Genomic DNA, 16,411 nt, shown 5'->3' with positions numbered 1-16,411 from the left:
CTATTTACAATGAAGGAAACATTATTACTATAGGGGTACTAGGTAATACACCAATTATGGGGGGAGCAAAGCTCTATGCAGGTCTGAGGAGCTCTGGGCTTCAGTATGAAAATACAAGTAGATGTGAATGGAAGGTTTCATGGTCTCATATAAAAACCCAGATAGTAAATAAAAGGATTCATTTACAATGTTAGTTCTGATTTTATTTCATTTTACTATATCAATAATGCATGGAATTCCTGTGTGCTGTCACATCCATATGTGTATTCTGCTTTAAAAATATATTGTTTTCACTGCATAGTAATAGGTAGATATTATTATCTACATACACAGAAGTGACTTCTCAGTGACTTCTCCTACCTTAGTCACTGAAGTGCTGTTATCTCTGATTATTCTTCTGATGATCAGAACAGACTGCAGAGGAGGAGGGAGGGGGGAGCAGCTACGCTCTGTGAAGTCTTGGGAACAAGCAGAGAGAGGACATCAATCAAGCAAAATGACAGGAAAGTGGGTAAATCCAGACTCCAGAGCCAGACCATTGTCGGTACTACACTGTATGAAAGTCTGTAGCCCCTTCCACAAGTATTTTGCTCGATTTTAACGGAATGGGGGCACTTCTGAGAGGGCTGGAAAGATTTGTAGATATCAGCAGCTCACATAGAATAGGTTTAAGCAAAAAAAAAAAAAAAAAGGAAACCCATACTTCTCTTTTAATGTCTATTTCACTAAATGTTGTTGCTCTTAAAAGGATTAGCATAGTAATGTGCCCCCTCCCCCTGAACCACACTAAAAGTTCAAACATTTATAACATGATTAAATATTTATAATGTCAGCACATCGCAGAAAATAACATAACTACATTTCTGCCTAAAGGCTCTACTGTGTTTTCACTAATTAAGATGGGAGCTTTGTGGTCTCTTTTTGTCCACCTTACCAAAACCTGTCTAAATGAGCCTGTAAAGTGCATTAAAAAAAAAATCATCATCTTGATTTTTTGTGATTACACAAAACCACATCAAACACAAAAAATCTCACAAAACCAATGGATTTTCAAAATGACTATGTATAAATCTATTCTAGTGATTTCTGAGTGCAACAAGCACAGGATGGATAAACAAGGCCAATATGAAAATTGAAGTAGATCTAATCCTTAACTATATGACATTAATTTAAAACACTGTATAAATGAAATACTGTTTTCACCTTTTCTCATTCTACTTTGCTCCCAATGATGTTGATCTCTTCTGGCTTTTTTTAGCCAGATCATGTTTACATGTACTTGCTCCAGCATTGGCTGCCTATCACTGCTCTGGACCGGCTTCCTGACAGTGACAGCAGTGGACCATGTCTTTGCAAAGTGCGTTGGTGCGGCAGATTGTAGTCTTCACAAGAGGTACAAATAACAGGGTGACAGCGCAGAAGCACAATTGGAAGACACTTGGCACCCATAACAGGAAGTGCCTGAACAGGGACCTTCAAGACTGGATCACAGGGTATTATTTTGTAATGTAAACCGCAGATTTAAAGCAGCTATTGAAATTTACTTAATTTATTTAAATTATATGGGGTTAAAAGAAAAGTATGGGTTATGTTTTTTTTCCAGGATCATACTTACCTAGCTGGATGCAGCATCTGTCCCCCGGTGCCTCTAAGACTGAGAACCGAGTGATCTAACACCGCTGATCACTCGGTTCTTACAGCTTCCCTCTGCTCTGCCACACACACACACACACACACACACACCCCCGCGCTCACTGAAGCGCTGGGCTGTGGAGGGGGCAGGTGCGGCCGCCTCACTAAGAGGATGAGTCAGGTGCCCATCAAGGCATGTAAGCGGATCCCAACTGCATTGTCACGATCTTGCCCGAGCCTGGACCGGCTCTGTGACAACAGCAGACAGCAGACTTCAGCTCCCTGTCTGCTGAAAAAATGGGTCACAGAAGTGCAGAACTAACTACACTCCTGTGATCCACAGGAGAAGTACGGCCCAAAGAGATTTGGCTGTACTTCTCCTTTAAATGATTTTAATTTATCAAATAATTTCTGTTTGTGAAATGAATGCAAAAAACAATCTATACAAATAATAATTAAAAAAAAAAAGCTATCTGTATACCAAATCTTAATGAAGACCAAAATTGTTCCTTTCTTTATCATTTTCAGCTGTTACATCAAGACCCTCTAGCATTACATTTGAAAAATGTGTTCCATCACACTTGATGAACAGAAACCAATGGAGATACACAACTAACAGCAGATCCATTAAACAGAAAATTGCTAGTTCTCTAAAAATAGCCTCGGGGTACCATGAAATGAGTGCACGGAAAGATTTATCCCTGCATTAGTGGTTCCCCTGTTATGTGTAAGAATGAAGCATTGAGTGACTCCCACTAGCGTCACTACACCCACACAAAGGATAAGTCACCCCCTACAGATTCACAGTCATTAAACATATAAGACTTCCATTTTGAAAAAAAGACTTGAAAAACTTTCTAACTATAATAAACTCGAGGGAAAACTTTTTCTTTAATCTTTTTTTTTTTTTTTTTTAAAAAGAACGAAGTACATTGAAATAGCAGACATGTCAAAAGTGAGGACTACCTCAAATACAGCATTTCAGTATACAAAGAGCTGAATATTACAAGCCAAATAAGGCAGTAACAAGGTTGAGAAAAGAAAACTCAATAAGTAAAGAGACTAGGAGCCCAATTATAAGAGAGGTGTAAGGGTATATAAAATAAATACACCAGGGGTGCATAATCAGCCACAGTATTGGGAAAGGGATAATGTCAAGAGGGAAGATGGCTGGGGCAGGAAGCTTGAGAAGGTAGAAGAGAACCATATTCGGACTGGTCCCAAACTTCCCAAACCTTATTAATTGTGAAACTCACCTGTGGTAGCAGTAAGGTATTCTATTCATATAAGCTATAATATTCAAAAGTTGAATCTCAGAAAGTGGATCAGTAGACAACCAACATAATGGGATAGCTCTCTTAGCAGCTAAAAGAATATAAGAGATCAATATTTTGGCAAATTTACTGATCCCGTAGAAAGGAAGACCCAGCAGATTTTCAAAATGATAGTTACCTGGCTATTTGGTTGACCCAATGGCTTTAATATGTTCTGAATCAATGACCTGGAACAATAATGAAATGGAGTTCTGATTTTCTCTTTTCTATAGGTATGGATTTATCAGTGACATAGACAGCTTAGAGCAGTCATTCTGAACCAGGGCTCCTCTAAACTAGAGTTTACAAGGGGTTCCTTGATCTGTGACTGATTGACCTCCCATTGATGATGTCCTGATAGTTCTGCGACCATCTTTTCAGATATCTGTAAGAGTGGCATTCTGACTACCACTGTAAGGGGGGCATTTGCCCCCCAATTAATTGATTTTAGCAGGGGTTTCCTGAAACCTAAAAAATTATTTCATAGGTTTATCTGGGGTAAAAAGTTTGAGAAAGAATGGCACAGAGGTTAGAGACATCTGGTTTTCCATTCAAGACCATACTTCCTCTTCTAGGGTGACAATGTTCACTAAGTATACTGTATATATGAAGGAGCAGCGTTGTCACCCTAAGTTTCTCTCCTAATTTGGACAACAAGTACCTTTCCCTTTCCTCCTCACCATTATGTAAGGAGGAGTTGTGTAGTTCATAAAAGATAACTTGGAACCCTGATTTCGTTTTTTGTTATTTCAGGAACTTACAGATGTAGCACTCTGATGTTTAGGCAGGGTTGCTCCTAAATTTACCTGCCAGGTGTAGTCACCTTGGCTCATTGTTAGGGATCAATTGAATTCACCCTAAGTCTAGAATTGCTGCACGTCTCTCTCCTGCCGCTGGGTGGTAGGGTATCTGGTAGCATTAGATAGGACAAGGGCAAAGCAAAGACAGATTAGGAGTTTATGGGGTATCTCAGCCAATGGGTAGGGGTTTTCTTAAATCCCTTGGCCTGCTGGGAAAGCCTATATATTTAGGTAGAGTTAGGTGATCAGTGTTATGTGCCACCTGGATGGCTGTCTGGGTGGACGTGTGTTGTATTGCCCTGGCTGCTAGGCCCGAGTTTGGGCCTATCCCGGGCACATCTGGCTGCTAGGCTGCCTGAGAGCCTATCCAGAAGCAAGAGAGCAGCGTAGGGTTGGGACTGAGGCTTGCAGTCCAACCAGAAGTGACAGTTCTGCCATGCCAGCCAGAGAACCTGCCGCGGTCAGAGGTGGAGGGGAAGCTGTCGCCACTAAGGGACCAAACACCTTGTTATCAGGGACCACAGTGAGTAGCTGAAGCAAGTACCGGAGCAGTACTCTCACCAACCGGGTATAGTGAAAAATTGGGAAACTTCAGCAAGTGTCAAGCCAGGGACCCACCCAGAGGAGGTGACGCTTGCAGAGCAGCCTTGCATGTCAAGCCAGGGACTGAGCAGGTCAGTGTGGTGAAGCTTGAGAAGTATCTGAGTGCCAAGCTAAGGACCCAGCAGAGAAGCGGGGGTGACGCTTGAGGCAGATACTAAAGTGAAGATTGAAAGAGCTCAAGGGATTCGGTGGCAGAGAATCAGTAAGACTAGTGAGAGAGACAAAGAGCTCTGTGGGTTGAGAACCTAGAGGAGTTTGTTACAACTTGTGTTAGGAACTGTTCTAAGACTGTTGCTATAGGAGACAGCATTACTACACATGCAGATGTGGTGTCTTGCTGGATGCCTTTCCCTGCATGGCTGTCTACCCGTAGTCTTTGCTTGGGGACACACAGGTCAATCTAACTAGTGTCCCCATTAGGCAAATTGCACTCTAGCACTTTGTTGTGTACACCCCAAATTATTAGGTATTTTGGGGTTTATTAAAGGCAAATCCACTCTGCAATATAAGTGTACTCGCTGTAAATCTGAGGGAAAGCACTGGTGATTTTAGCATCCAATCATGTAGAAGCAAAGATGCTGTTTTTTTATTTTCCTTGCATGACCCCCTCGGATCTCCAGCAACTGCACTTCCAAGTGCACTTGTAGTGCAAAGTGGATTTGCCTTTAGTAAATCAACCCCAAAGTCCAAGATACCTAATAATTTGGGGTGTACACAGCAAAATGCTAGAGTGCAATTTACCTAATGGGGAAGCTATTTAGATTGACCTTTGTGTCCCAAAGGAAAGACATTGGTAGGGTTTTACCCTCACTTCCTGTTTGGCTACGTGACAGGAAGTGAATAAATTTGCAGGAAAAAGTGGCAAAATTTGGGAGGTGTCTTTACCCTATCAGGGGTGCAGACATCCCCAAAAACTGACAAGACTTCTAATCCCTCTGCACTCTATCCCCAAGCAAAAATAAGAAAGGATTTCATTTCATTTACTATTAATTTCGCTAAAAATTGGGTTCCTGCAGCTAGATGCGCCAAATGCATCTAGATGCGCGCCCGCTGTGTATGTGAGATGCGCAACTGCTGTGTGAGCAGAGGCATGTACCCGTGGCGCATATCTGGTTTCCAGAAGTGGCGGCCAGCACACAGGAATGACATCACGCCCCTACAGGAAGTTGCTTGTTCTGCTGCTAATTTCTTCCCAACACCATGCCCCGCTCACTGTTCTCTAACGAAGAGATGATCCTTATTTGCAAATTAAGAAAATAATTTATTTTTTTAACATGGGATGGTGTTTGTGTGGGTCCCTAACACACATATTAGGGCCAATTTAGACAGGATCCAATTTACCTACCAGCATGTCTTTGGAGTGTTGGAGGAAACCGGAGTACCTGAAGGAAAACCACACAGGCACAGGGAGAACATGCAAACTCCAGGCAGATGGTGTCGCAGGCGGGATTCAAACCAGCAACCCATTTTGCTGCTAGTTGAAAGTGCTAACCACTACACCACTGTGCTGCCCAAATATATATCTATAGATGTAGGTTCTTGTGTCCACCAGCAGAGAGAAGTTGGGTAGATGCCACACTCCCAATTCTGGAGGCATAATAATGGTCTAGCACAGGGATCTTCAAACTATGGCCCTCAGTTATTCAGGAACTAAAATTCCCATCATGCCTAGTCATGTCTGTGAATGTCAGAGTTTTACACTGCCTCATGGTATGTGTAGTTCCGCAACAGCTGGAGAGCCGTAGTTTGAAGATTCCTGATCACTCTAGCATGCCTTGAAAAAAGTTTCTCATATGCCTTGTATAAGGCCCAAAAATATTGTTAGGAAAAATACAAGTGGGTCATGGCACATCTACATTCCAAAAATTGGCACTTAAGATGGTCATGCATTATGCAATCTGATGGTCACCTTTAAAGATTGAGATCTGAAAATATTAATTTATTGGGTTTAGAAACACTTCTCTGTTACTTGTAATGTATTGAAAGATTTGGGTAAAAATGGAAAAAAAACACATTTCAAAGATATATTAGAAGTAATAGGAATGAGATTAGCATCAAAAGGGTTAATTAACTGAGTACACCTACTAATTGCCTAACAAGACACATCCAATGAGATGAAATTAACCAATTGTATTGGGTGTGCGCTATTATCAATGAGAAAACAGCAGTTACCCTAGCAACAGTTGCAGTTTACATATTTATTATTGTTTTACGCTTCAAAGTGCGCCGGTTCGCACGTTCGGTTAATGACTTTTCCAGCGCACCAATTAAGGTATGAACTGGCTTAACGCATTCTTCTTAGTAAATCAGCCCCAAAGTCTCACTTTGCAAAGAATACCAAAAAACATGTAAGGAAAATGAAAAAGAAACAGCATTTTTGCCTGCACATGATTGGATGATGGAAATCAGTAGACCTCATTCACTAAGCTCTGGACAAGTTCCCTTGCAAAGTGCAACATCCATTGCAAAGTGAACAACCTAGTTGTCGTAAATTAATCGCAGAGTGTTCATCCCACGGCACCACAACATTCCAACCCCCAATCACATTTGCTGATAATTAGTCCTTCCTGAATTTGTGATGCTCAAGTGTAGGGATGAGCCGAACACCCCCCTGTTCGGTTCGCACCAGAACATGCGAACAGGAAAAAAGTTCGCTCGAACACCCCGAACACCGTTAAAGTCTATGGGACACGAACATGAATAATCAAAAGTGCTAATTTTAAAGGCTTATATGCAAGTTATTGTCATAAAAAGTGTTTGGGGACCTGGGTCCTGCCCCAGGGGACATGGATCAATGCAAAAAAAAGTTTTAAAAACGGCCGTTTTTTCAGGAGCAGTGATTTTAATAATGCTTAAAGTCAAACAATAAAAGTGTAATATCCCTTTAAATTTCGTACCTGGGGGGTGTCTATAGTATGCCTGTAAAGGGGCGCATGTTTCCTGTGTTTAGAACAGTCTGACAGCAAAATGACATTTGGAAGGAAAAAACTCATTTAAAACTACCCGCGGCTATTGCATTGCCGACAATACACATAGAAGTTCATTGATAAAAACGGCATGGGAATTCCCCCCAGGGAAACCCCGAACCAAAATTAAAAAAAAAAAAAATGACGTGGGGGGGTCCCCCTAAATTCCATACCAGGCCCTTCAGGTCTGGTATGGATATTAAGGGGAACCCCGGCCAAAATTAAAAAAAAAAATGACGTGGGGTTCCCCCTAAATTCCATACCAGACCCTTCAGGTCTGGTATGGATTTTAAGGGGAACCCCGCGCCAAAAAAAAAAAAAAAAAACGGCGTGGGGTTCCCCCAAAAATCCATACCAGACCCTTATCCGAGCACGCAACCTGGCAGGCCGCAGGAAAAGAGGGGGGGACGAGAGTGCGGCCCCCCCCCTCCTGAACCGTACCAGGCCACATGCCCTCAACATTGGGAGGGTGCTTTGGGGTAGCCCCCCAAAACACCTTGTCCCCATGTTGATGAGGACAAGGGCCTCATCCCCACAACCGTGGCCAGTGGTTGTGGGGGTCTGCGGGCGGGGGGCTTATCGGAATCTGGAAGCCCCCTTTAACAAGGGGACCCCCAGATCCCGGCCCCCCCCCTGTGTGAAATGGTAAGGGGGTACTTACCCCTACCATTTCACTAAAAAACTGTCAAAATAGTTAAAAATGACAAGAGACAGTTTTTGACAATTCCTTTATTTAAATGCTTCTTCTATCTTCCTTCATCTTCTTCTTCTTCTGGTTCTTCTGACTCTTCTGGTTCTTCCTCCGGCGTTCTCGCCCAGCATCTTCTCCGCGGCGTCTTCTATCTTCTTCTCCTCGGGCCGCTCCGCACCCATGGCATGAGGGGAGGCTCCCGCTCTTCTCTTCATCTTCTTCTTCATCCTCTTCTCTTCTTCATCTTCTTCATCTTCATCTTCTCTTCTTTTCTTCTGCGGGCCGCTCCGCATCCATGCATGGAGGGAGGCTCCCGCTGTGTGACGGCGTCTCCTCGTCTGACGGTTCTTAAATAACGGGGGGCGGGGCCACCCGGTGACCCCGCCCCCCTCTGACGCACGGTGACTTGACGGGACTTCCCTGTGACGTCACGGGGAATGCCACAGGGAAGTCCCGTCATGTCCCGTGCGTCAGAGGGGGGCGGGGTCACCGGGTGGCCCCGCCCCCCGTTATTTAAGAACCGTCAGACGAGGAGACGCCGTCACACAGCGGGAGCCTCCCTCCATGCATGGATGCGGAGCGGCCCGCAGAAGAAAAGAAGAGAAGATGAAGATGAAGAAGATGAAGAAGAGAAGAGGATGAAGAAGAAGATGAAGAGAAGAGCGGGAGCCTCCCCTCATGCCATGGGTGCGGAGCGGCCCGAGGAGAAGAAGATAGAAGACGCCGTGGAGAAGATGCTGGACGAGAACGCCGGAGGAAGAACCAGAAGAGCCAGAAGAACCAGAAGAAGATGAAGGAAGATAGAAGAAGCATTTAAATAAAGGAATTGTCAAAAACTGTCTCTTGTCATTTTTAACTATTTTGACAGTTTTTTAGTGAAATGGTAGGGGTAAGTACCCCCTTACCATTTCACACAGGGGGGGGGCCGGGATCTGGGGGTCCCCTTGTTAAAGGGGGCTTCCAGATTCCGATAAGCCCCCCGCCCGCAGACCCCCACAACCACCGGCCACGGTTGTGGGGATGAGGCCCTTGTCCTCATCAACATGGGGACAAGGTGTTTTGGGGGGCTACCCCAAAGCACCCTCCCAATGTTGAGGGCATGTGGCCTGGTACGGTTCAGGAGGGGGGGGGCCGCACTCTCGTCCCCCCCTCTTTTCCTGCGGCCTGCCAGGTTGCGTGTTCGGATAAGGGTCTGGTATGGATTTTTGGGGGAACCCCACGCCGTTTTTTTTTTTTTTTTTTTTGGCGCGGGGTTCCCCTTAAAATCCATACCAGACCTGAAGGGTCTGGTATGGAATTTAGGGGGAACCCCACGTCATTTTTTTTTTTTAATTTTGGCCGGGGTTCCCCTTAATATCCATACCAGACCTGAAGGGCCTGGTATGGAATTTAGGGGGACCCCCCCACGTCATTTTTTTTTTTTTTAATTTTGGTTCGGGGTTCCCCTTTGGGGAATTCCCATGCCGTTTTTATCAATGAACTTCTATGTGTATTGTCGGCAATGCAATAGCCGCGGGTAGTTTTAAATGTGTTTTTTCCTTCCAAATGTCATTTTGCTGTCAGACTGTTCTAAACACGGGAAACATGCGCCCCTTTACAGGCATACTATAGACACCCCCCAGGTACGAAATTTAAAGGGATATTACACTTTTATTGTTTGACTTTAAGCATTATTAAAATCACTGCTCCTGAAAAAACGTCCGTTTTTAAAACTTTTTTTTGCATTGATACATGTCCCCTGGGGCAGGACCCGGGTCCCCAAACACTTTTTATGACAATAACTTGCATATAAGCCTTTAAAATTAGCACTTTTGATTTCTCCCATAGACTTTTAAAGGGTGTTCCGCGGCATTCGAATTTGCCGCGAACACCCCAAATTGTTCGGTGTTCGGCGAACTTGCGAACAGCTAATGTTCGAGTCGAACATGAGTTCGACTCGAACTCGAAGCTCATCCCTACTCAAGTGTAGGCTTTTAGTATCTCCTACATTATTAATTTACCAGGTGGGTTGGAGGGCATCTTAAGCACATCCTTTAAACTGCTACCCAAGAGAAAGTCAGGAGGTATTAAGTTGTATTTTGGCCAAATATGTAACTACCACCAGTTCTATGGGCTTTTATGTTTGGTGAGCCCTACTCTACATATATTGTCATGTCCCTGTCATATAACTTCCTGTTGCGCATTTTGCTTTATATACTTGCCCTCTCTACTGGCTAAGTGTCACAGATTACATTTCTTTTGGTAGTGTGCTAAACCCACAGAACCAACATAGTCTAATGCCCTGTACACATGATAGGATTTTCCGACAACAAAATCCATGTTTTTTTTCTGACGGATGTTGGCTCAAACTTGTCTTGCATACACACGGTCACACAAAGTTGGTCGGAAATTCCGAACGTCAAGAACGCGGTGACGTACAACATGTACAACGAGCCAAGAAAAATGAAGTTCAATAGCCAGTGCGGCTCTTCTGCTTGATTCCGAGCATGCGTGGAACTTTGTGCACCTGAATTGTGTACACATGATCAGAATTTCCGACAACGGATTTTGTTGTCGGAAAATTTGAGATCCAGATCTCAAATTTTGTGTGATGGAAATTCCTATGGAAAATGTGTGATGGAGCCTACACACGGTTGGAATTTCCGACAACAAGGTCCCATCAAACATTTTCCGTAGGAAAATCCGACCGTGTGTACGGGGCATTATACAAATGGGTCATGTTGTTCTCCAGCGAGACTTCATCTTATCTTGATGGACTGTGGAAAGACACTACAAGACCCCCATTAAGGCTGCATACCTAGGGGGTTTTTGTGCTGAACACAGAAATGAATTTTCTATGCTACCAGTGACAGTTAATTTTGTGTGTGTTAATCTACTTGTTTTTTGTTCATGTTTTTCTCCAGCTTCCTGCTATATCTGTAAAGTTACAGAGACAAAACACCTATCACAAGTACAAAAAATGGATGCTTTATATGGGCCACTTGAACTCAGTTCCATACCACATCCAGGTAATTTATTGCCATCATACCTTGCCTACTGGCATCACACTGGTTGCAGAAACTTTGAAAATCATCTGGTAACATACAGAAAACCATATTTGATTATAAAGGAGTTAATGGAAGTTACCCTGCCCCCAGCCTCACCTGCCAGTTTTATACTCGCATATCCCTGATCCAGGGAGACATCTCTCATAAAGTTGCAGAGCTGTTTGTTAAAATCTTCTAAAATGGGCCTGTACTTGTACTATGCAGTCTCTATTCAGTCTATGAGGAGGTAATACTCTACCAGAACAGTGAGTACAAGCTCCCCATAGGGTTGAATGGAGAGTCACCCACAAGTGTGAGCCAAGCTTGCAATAGTTTGCCAAGCAGGTTTTAGTGGCAACATCTTTCTAAATTGGGAACAGATGGGCATACGATTGGCAGAGAGGCCAGAGGCAGGGCAACTTAAAGTGTGGACAGACAGTGGTGTACCTAGAAGGGTTTGATCCTCACCAAATACCACCACTAGAGGGTGCCCCTGTGTGGCCACCAGTGATTTGCATAGAGGAAGCGGTGTGCAGGGTGTTGAAACCTTGTTCCAGCATCCAGCAAGCACTAAAAGGAGCCAGAACTGTCAAACAGAGTAATCTCAACCCAACAGTTGAACTATAATGCTGGCTCAATCAAGAGAGAGAGCTTAGCCTGATGTTGGGAGGATTATTATTTTTGTCACAGCTGGCCACTAACCACCAATGCTGGGGGTATTACTTTTACAGCCAGCCACTGACCATCAATGCTGGGGGGGGGGGGGGTTATTGTTACAGCCAGCCACTGATCACCAGTGCCGGGGAATTATTTTTCCAGCCAGCCACTGCCCACCTATGCTGGGGGAGGGGTTATTTTTACAGCCAGCCAATTACCACCAGTGTTGTGGGAGTTTATTTTTTTAAAGTCTGCCACTGACCACCAATGCTGGAATGTTGAAATGTTAACCACTGACCACCATTGAAAGGGGGGGGGATTATTGCAGCCCCTTACACCAGTGCTTGGGGTTACTATTACTACCAAAGACAACAATGCTGGTGACATCCACTTTATTGGCAATGCCTGCAGGTGTAACATATAAAGATCCACCCTGTGTACCAAATATGCTTGGTACACCACACAAGATAGATGATTAAAAGACTTGAATATGGGGCTAAGAACATGGCAAGTTACAAAAGTGACAGGTGCGCTTAAAACTGTCAGAGGGTCTCTGAGAAAGGCAACTTACACTAGAGACAGGTGGGTATAAGACTGGGACAAGGTCCAGGGGTAGGGCAACTATCAATATGAAAGTACCAGTACCAAACATACAGTTACACTTTACAAGCTGCTACCATTTTCTCATAATGCATAAATTGTCCTTTTTTTGGCACTCGGGTATATTAGATCCTGAAGCATAGCAGCTTTTGTTCTCTGGAGAATAGAAACAGCAATATAAATCACATCAAAATCATTTTCTGAGTGGTTAAATGCAAATTATAATGCTCATATGCTAAATGAACAGGTGTTCCTGTACCAGTGGGGGAAATATTGTCTCCCCAACACAAAGAACTTCATTTTTCAGCAGGATGCTGTTTGGCACTCCTAAATTGCAGTTGCTGGAAAAGAGAAAATATTCAATATATCAGTATTATCCCAATGGCTGCTTACATTTTCATGGCTTTAGCAATAGATTTATTCTCACACCACATTACACAAACATGAATGCCGTCATTAGTCATTGAAGCTTCATCCCAGTTCATTTGCTATCAATGGCTCTTCATAACCTTGTTTACAAGTAAGCTTACAGAATTCAAAGGATTAGTCAAGGTATCATTGTTACTTGACATGGAAGGAGACCTGAAGGAGAATGGCAGGCTGTGATGCTTTAAAGGGATAATATAGTGTTTTTTCAGCAAGGGTAAATTATAAATTATTACTGCAGTATTTACAGTATTTTTTAATGTGGTTTTCACATTTTTACATGTGTATTTGTTTGTTCTGCCATATGTTTTTTAACTGCATAAAAACGAGTGTGTTGGACAATAGCACCTTGAGAAGGCGGACAATCAATTATCAGCATCTTCCTCCTCCATTCTTTACTGCTAATTAGATATCAGCCGTATAAGGAGTACATTGTTTTCAACCGTTCGACCGATCCATACACTTGCACTGTGAGAAGGAACGGTAAAGCACAACTACTGCATTGCACTGTAGAACTAGAAGCTGAGCCTGCATATACAACATGGATGCCCCTTATGTAATTACAGTCAAAACAATATTCTTGAAACATGAATGGATAAGTGACATGACTAAGGTACCTCACATGCAATCCTGCCACTTATGCCGTGTACACACGGGCGGGCTTTTCGACCAGACTGGTCTGACGGACCGAATCTGGCGAACAATCCGACCATGTGTTGGCTCCATCGGACCTGCAGCGGACTTTTTCGGTCAAAAATCTGACGGACTTTAGATTTGGAACATGTTTCAAATTTGTCCGACAGACTCGAGTCCGGTCGGAAAATATGCTAGTCCGACGGATGAAAACACACGCTAGGGCAGCTATTGGCTACCGGCTATCAGCTTCCTTATTTTAGTCCGGTCGTACGTCATCACGTACGAATCCGTCAGACTTTGGTGTGATCGTGTGTAGGCAAGTCCGTTCGTTCAAAAGTCCATCGGAAGTCCGTCGGAAAATCCATCAGACCAGTCTGGTCGAAAAGTCCGCCCGTGTGTACACAGCATTAAACGCTAACTGCTACCCAATCCCCCTCTTTTACCCCAACTTAAGCTTACAAGAAAAAACATTGACACCAATGTTGGAGTAAAAAATGGCCATCTCGGCCCCTTTATTAAAACAATAACAAAACATAACAAAAAACTTTCCTTAAAAACAGGAAACCAAAAATAATAAACAAAACACCAGAAAATGAAGATTGACGATCCTTGGAGGCCCCAATTATCAATTATACATTTCGTATCTGCGTAAGTACTTACACGGTCCCTAGTGGCACCACACCGGCTCGGGGGACGAACCACATTCAGCAGATACCAAACTTTAACTTACCAGTTAATCCACCATAAATGGCATTCCATACCCTAGATGGGTCCCTAATCTGATAAGCACACAGTTTGTTTAAACTGCCTCCAAAGACCCCAACCGTAATAGCATGAAACACTATACATAAGCCGAACCACTCCGATGTAGGGTGGGCGGGAACGTTCTTCCCCCACGTATCTTTACTGGATGTCTGAAGTTCTTTTTTCTCCCCTCCCAAAACTCCCCATGAAGCCCCTCCAAATGGTCTATCTGCACAAATCCCCTAAAAGGTTCCTTTTACCGCACAATTGTTAACCCTGTCACCTCAAGATTCCCCTGAGTCCCATGTCATGCTAGCCCTACGCACATTTTCATTTTATTTCTTTTTTGCTTCAGGCTGTACTTTAATACTAACCCTTCTACTCCCCATTCTACCTATGTCTTCCTTTACTTATTTTATCTCAGCTGGAGACCCCCTCCAGGACCTACAGCATATGCCTTATCAGATATGACACAGATCATCTCCTGGGCCCACATGCATGCTTTTTTGCTATAGGCCTTAAAAGGGAAAACTGTCTATTTGCAAGACTGCAGCTTGACTCATTTTTATTAAGGGTTATGGAGATAGGGTAGGGCATATGCGGTACTGCACAGCCTCATCGCCTCAGACAAAAAAGTGAGCGCTGTCCAGCACAGACCACAGCTTGTTAGCTCAACAATTCCTTTGCAAATATATATCTATATAGCATAGCAAAGCCCAGGGGAAAAACTAGGTGTTTAAACACCCTAAAAGGTTCAATCCTAATACTCCAAAGGCATATAAACATACACGGACTAGCACAACATTGAATATGCTCATATTTTTTAATTCTTGCATGTGTAGGAGAACATGCGGCATGAAAAGTACCAAATGCACATCAGCTAATGTCTTGTCTTGTAATGTTATCATTGGGGGGAAAAAAAATGAATGATAAAAAGCATGTGTGTTCCTCACTGAAGGCAAAGTACAAAAGCCATTTAGCTCATGTGTAACCATCTGTTGTAAGTTGACCATATGAGCATCTTCTATCTGTCAGCCCCCAGACATCAACGCTCATGTCACATACTACTGACCTTCATGTCCAATTAACTTTACAACATGAAAACTGTGTTTAATCAAACCAGCAATTTGAATAAGCAGCCAAAAATATTTAAAAGTGTGGTCACATAGAAGTTTTTGTTTTGTATTTATAGATGAATCATTTGATAGGTCTCTTTCCACAGAAAAACATATAACCAAGGGTAGAGGGTGCACAGGGGGACAAATGTACCCTGGAGAGTTGTGTTAGGCAGCTGTTGACCAGTTAAAAGGAAATTCATAATTTTTCGAATATAAAATATCATGGGTTGCCTTTAGTAGCAAATCCACCAGAATGCACCAGCCATATTTTTGGCCCACATGGATGACTTTGGCGTAACAAAGGCTATCATTGGAAGAATGGAAGAAAGGAAGGGAGTGGAAGGAATTCCTGCACAAGCAATAAAGGTTGTGACTTGAGTGGCAGGGCTGCCAGGGAAACACACAGCCACATATACATTGTTAACTTCCAGTAAAACATTCCTGAGTATAGTAAATAAATCAGTCTGGTTGCTCCTGCACAGTGTCTCCATTTTTGCTGGTATAATGTACTCATAGTTCAACCAGTCTGCGTGTGTATCCCTAGGTCCAAACTGCTATCAGTATAAGGTAATGACATTCAGTCTTGTTAGTGCGGTACTAACACTATTCAGTTAACTGGAACAGGAGTTGGTGGCACAAGCCAGTTGACCTAGGGGAGCAGGAAGTATAAAGGCTAGAAAGTAGAAAGGATGGAAAACTTCTAATTCAAATACATTTCTAACAGGGTTTTCATTTGTGAAAGTCCATTAAAGTGGTTCTAAAGCCTAAACATTTTTTACCATAATGCATTCCTTGCATTAAGGTAAAAAATGTTTAGCTAGCACTCGATCCTGCACTGTCCCTGTCTGTAGCAGCTCTCTTCTCTCACAGGTTTCGGTGAGGCAACTGAAGCCATTGGCTCCTGCTGTCCTCAGACAAATCCTGTGAGGAGGGAGCAGGGCGCAGGGCCAAGGTGGTACTGTCTGTGTCGGGATGCAGGCAACGCAGCTCGGGAGCGAGCCCTCAAGTGTGCCTCCATAACTTTTAATACCCAATGAGATTTTGCTATATGCATCTATTTACATACACACCTATGAATGTTCATAATGTGTGCATAGATATTTTGCAATTCATGTATTCAGTGAACAGGTGTGTTTTTGGTTAACCCTTTATGGGCATTTACAAGCCTGGATTTGGACACTTTGTGTCTTTTTTTTCTA

This window comes from Aquarana catesbeiana, linkage group LG01 (assembly GCF_042186555.1).
Source record: "Aquarana catesbeiana isolate 2022-GZ linkage group LG01, ASM4218655v1, whole genome shotgun sequence".
Classification (NCBI taxonomy): domain Eukaryota; kingdom Metazoa; phylum Chordata; class Amphibia; order Anura; family Ranidae; genus Aquarana; species Aquarana catesbeiana.
This window is presented reverse-complemented; position numbering follows the sequence as displayed.